Here is a 5,131-nt window from a genome sequence, read left to right on the forward strand (position 1 = left end):
ACAACAGACGCCTAGGTACCTATCTCCTTTAGCTTAGAGACAACAAACACTAGCTAATTGGGGAGAAGACTACCATTAACCTTCTGCTCTATGGAATAGAATGCTAATAAATATTCTCGTGCTCGTTCTTTACTTCCTTATCTCTCTGAAAATATTTGTAGAACTGTTTCTGTACTAATCCTGAAAAATGTATAAACGACACTTGTGCACAGTAAAGTCGGACTTGCTAACACCAACCCAAGTCTCACGTCCCCTTTATTTTCCCCTCATTGCGCCGACGCCGTCCATCCCTCAGGAACCTGGACTCTGCCGGGGCGGGACCCCGGCAAGTGGCGCCCGAACAGGGACCTGAAGGGTAAGTTCCCCCCCACTTCTCCGGACGGATAGTATCCTACCCAGGGCTGGAAAGAAGAGCCCCCTTTAGCCCCTCTCTGCCAAAGGGAGAGTGAGGAAAGGACAGAAGGGTAGTAGGTGTTAAGAACTTTGAGAAGTTTTTTGCCCCTCTCCGGAAAGGGAGAGTGAAATAAGGTTAGGAAGAATAGGAAGTATTAAGAACTTTTGAGAAGTTTTGGGCCATACTGAGTCTAAAGAAAGAAGGCTCTGTATAGAAATAATAACATGTATGCTTGCAAAAAAGAGACATAAAAGCCTCTTTGGGACAGATTTCTACATTCCTACATTTTTACAAGAACAATGTCCCTGGTTCCCCGAAGAGGAAACTGTTAATTTGGAAACCTGGATGATAGTGGGAACACAACTTAGAAGCTGATTTTCTTTTTAAAGAGGTTATATCAACTTTGCCTAAGTATGTTTTAAAATGTCTAACTGGGAATACTTCCTTGTGCAACATTATAAGAGCAAGACCTGTTAAGTTCTGGCCGTGGGTCCTGTCACCACGCAGCAGCTCTGCCTGCCCATGGGTCCTGTCCCCATGCTATTCCACGCTATTCTCTAAATAAAAGAGCACTGCCACCAAATCTTGAGAGCCCAGGAAATCTTTCTCTCAACTCCTCGGCTCACCAACCCTGCATCATTTCTGGTGGACTTGCTTCATTGGCTTGTGAGCTCAAGTTCTGGTAAGTGCCCTATTTTTTCCTTGTGACTTTCTCTATTTCGAGGATGGATCTAAATTCACTGCTCCATCGGGAACCTTCTCAGACAGCTGTATGAATGCACTTTTGCTGCCCATGGCTACTCTATGGGGCAAATTGTGGCATTCAGCTTGAAGAGAATCAGTACCTTAAGCCTGAGGGTGATGGAGAATGAATTAATCCATTCCTTCCTGACTCTATCTCTAATAGACAAATTTTACATGGGCACGGGTCGGCCACTTAAGTCATTAGGACGGCCGCCAATCTCCAAGACTCCCATGACAGGTTTCTTTTCCTAAGGCTGGATTGGCTTCCCTCCCTCTGGCACCTGACCACTCTCTGAACTGCGGGAAAGTCCCACTCGGGACTCCAGTTCAAGGAAAGTACCAAACTCTAACCTTTGGTTGAGTATGGGAACCCCTTCTTGGGAGAATGGCTCCAGGCTGCAATTGGGTAGAATGTCCCCCAGACTGGTGGAAAGTTCCTCACTGTTTTCTCTATCCTTTTATCCTGGGAACCATTCACCAGGCACTTATGACTGCCAGGCATAATAGGGAAGGTATACAAGAGATGCATGCAGGGGGACAAGAGATACATGCAGGGCGACGCCTCCATCACCCCTTGCTATAGGAATCCCACAGGCAGAACAAGTAGGACGCTGCCCTCGGCTCAGGAGATTTGCAAGGTAATGGACCCTTTTCTTTCCTCTCTCTTAAAGTTACAGTGACCATTTTGGCTCCTTTTGAGCTTTGCAATTGAGAGACAAAGAAATCTTTAAAATATCATAGGCTCCACCTCTGGGAGCCCCCCCCCCCCCCCCCGTTTCCGGGCCTGATCACCCCGGCAACCAAGTGGGGTGCCCTCTCTTGGAGATTGACTCATTACCTGATTGATGGCAGTGATTTTTAAAACAATAGGTGTGAAGGCTCTGTGTCTGTGTGTCTAAATGTGTGTGATATTTTTACCCCTGGGTGATACGGCCAAAACTAAGAGCTCTGTTTAATTGGCTTAAAGTAAGCGCTTACATAAATTCTAAATACAATAGAAATTAACCCACTGTCTTTTAAGATGATATGGATTAATCTTTGGTTAATGAAAATTTAAGTTTGTTGGTTTGATTGAAATGTTTGGATATGTCCTCCAGAGTTAGCACTGCATATGCAAATATGCAGCCTAGGTTTCCTAGTCAAATAAGTTCATATTGTCTGTTAGAAATTTGTCAGCATGATAACTTTAAATGATAGCTGTTTGTCTAATGTCTCAAAGTCTTTGTGGGTAATCTAAACATCATTATTGGGAACAAATGGTTTCTAACTCTACCTAAAAGACAAATCTTTTTGTTAAAATAATGACTGAGGTCACTCTTAAGATTTTCTTGACTGTTTCTATTGTCAGTGGATGTTTGAATGGATACCTGAGCATTATTTCACAGTACGCATTGTTTGAACAAGTGTTTTAAAAAAGAACTATGACTTACAGCAATTTGTAAACAAAATTGAAACATTTGTATTTTCCTCCCTATCTGAGCCCCCTAAAACAACAATTGGAAAAATTACAAGGAGGAGAGCTCAAATATAGCTCTCCCCGTCTTTTACTAAGTCATGCTCTGTTTGTGATAAATTTTCTCAATTTAGACTTTCATGGTGAGTCACCTATGATGAGACATTGGAATGATAATAAACAAAAAATTTTACCACAGGTCAAATGGAAGGACCTGCTTACAGGACAGTGGAAAGGTCCTGATATTCTCTTAACTATCGGTCGAGGATATGCTTGCATATTTCCACAGGACGCTTCATCTCCTTGGTGGATTCCTGATCGTCTGATTCGACATGTACCGCAAGCAGCCTCTGCCCCCACCTCCACCAAGGCAGATGAGCCCCAGCTTCCGAGTCAAGATAGATGATGAATCTCCCCCAGTAGCCCAGATGAGACGACTTTCACTCCGCGAGAAACCTTCTAAACGTTTGGCTCCCCGTCCGCACTCGCCTCCGCCCTCCTATTCTTTCTACTGACTCTGGCAAAATTCAACCACACTTGTGCCAGGCCATAGCCGCTTTACAGAATGTTGTACTGATTAGACCAACAGGATCACAGTTGGATAAGGTTAAGGCCTGTGTCCTGGCCCCTTATGTTTTCTTGGCCTTTCCTGTACACAGTTTTGCTATGTCTATCTCTTTTAATAATTCTCGTTATGATATGTCCTGTCCAGATTGTATTTTTAACTAATTGTTTGAGCCCTGATATAGAGGTACAAGCTGTAATCATATTGATGTGGATTAAGGCTGCCCCAGCTAGAGAAGCCCAAGGTGACCTGGCCTACATGCCAAACTATACGACCCAGTGGACTTTTTTGTATGGTATGAATTAGGACCGCCCCAGGGAGAGAAGCCCAGGGCATCCTCACCTACATGCCGATCTATATGGCCAGATTCGTATCTAAAGTTACATGACCGCACAATAACCAGACCGCATCTGCACTGAAATCATTTAATGACTTTTTACATCATCTTTTCTTTTTTCCAGTAAAAATAAGTCACCTACCCATGCCTTATAAAATTAGCCCTAACCCTCAACTCAGGGCATCAGCAGGAGCTCTGACTGCCCATGGGTCCTGTCCCCCTGCAGCAGCAGCAGGAGCTCTGACCGCCCGTGGGTCCTGTTGCCATGCACCAGCTCTGCCTGCCCATGGGTCCTGTCCGCATGCCAGCGGGGGCAGCAGCAGCTGCTCTGCCTGCCCATGGGCCCTGTCCCCATGCCAGCGGGGGCAGCAGAAGTGGTGGCAGCAGAAGCTCTGACTGCCCATGGGTCCTGTCCCCATGCTATTCCACACTATTCTCTAAATAAAAGAGCTCTACTGCCAGATCTTGAGAGTCTAAGAAATCTTTCTTTCGACTCCTCGGCTCACCAACCCCGCATCATTTCTGGTGGCCCGTACGGGGACTTGCTTCATCGGCTTGTGAGTTCGAGTTCTGGTAAGTGCCCTTTTCTTCCCTGTGCCTTTCTCTTTTTCAAGGATGGATCTAAATTCACTTCTCCATCGGGAACTTTCTTGGACGGCTGTATGAATCCACGTTTGCTGCCCATGGCTACTCTATGGGGCAAACTGTGGCATTCAGCTTGAAGAGAATCAGTACCTTAAGCCTCAGGGTGATGGAGAATGAATTAATCCATTCCTTCCTGACTCTATCTCTAATAGACAAATTTTACGTGGGCGCGGGTCGGCCACTTAAGTCATTAGGACGGCGGCCAATCTCCAAGACTCCCGTGGAAGGTTTCTTTTCCTAAGGCTGGATGGGGATCCCTCCCTCTGGCACCTGACCACGCTCTGAACTGCGAGGAAAGTCCCACTCGGGACTCCAGTTCAAGGAAAGTACCAAACTCTAACCTTTGGTTGAGTATGGGAACCCCTTCTTGGGAGAATGGCTCCAGGCTGCAATTGGGTAGAATGTCCCCCAGACTGGCGGAAAATTCCTCACTGTCTTTCTCTTTCTCACTGTCTTTGTCCTTTTATCCTGGGGACCATTCACCAGGCACCTATTACTGTCAGGCAGAATAGGGAAGATGTTCAAGGGATGCCCCCATCATCCCTTGCTACAGGAACCCCAATGGGGGCATTTTTAAGGTAATGGCTCCTTTTCTCTCTCCTTTTCTCTCGGGGACCATTCACCAGGCCTATGCTGCCAGGCAGAATAGGAAAGATGTCCACCAGGCACCTGTTACTGCCAGGCATAAGGGAAGGTATACAAGGGATGCAATGCCGGGGGACGCCCCCATCACCCCTTGCTATAGGAACCCCACAGTAGGAACGACGGGTAGGACGCTGCCCTAGGTTCAGGGGGGATTTTCAAGGTAATGGACCCGTCTCTTTCATCTCTCTTCTTTTGTCTTTTTGCTTCTTAGGACCATGGGAGCCTCTAATTCCATACCTAAGGATTCACCTTTGGGTTGCCTTTTAAATAACTGGGCAAAATTTGACTTACAAGATCTAAAGAAAAAGAGACTTATCTTTTACTGTAATACTGTCTGGCCTCAATATA

At 46.0% G+C, this 5,131-nt stretch overlaps 1 long non-coding RNA gene across 1 annotated transcript; it reads left to right on the forward strand.

Moving 5' to 3' along the window:
* The first annotated feature begins 264 nt into the window (after positions 1-264).
* On the forward strand, positions 265-3,956 carry LOC138919937 (uncharacterized). The gene is made up of 2 exons (XR_011430526.1): positions 265-355; positions 2,881-3,956. It is a non-coding gene; the product is annotated as an uncharacterized lncRNA (long non-coding RNA).
* Positions 3,957-5,131: the final 1,175 nt, after the last annotated feature.

The sequence above is a fragment of the Equus caballus genome, chromosome 21 (genome assembly GCF_041296265.1).
Source record: "Equus caballus isolate H_3958 breed thoroughbred chromosome 21, TB-T2T, whole genome shotgun sequence".
In the NCBI taxonomy this organism is placed as follows: domain Eukaryota; kingdom Metazoa; phylum Chordata; class Mammalia; order Perissodactyla; family Equidae; genus Equus; species Equus caballus.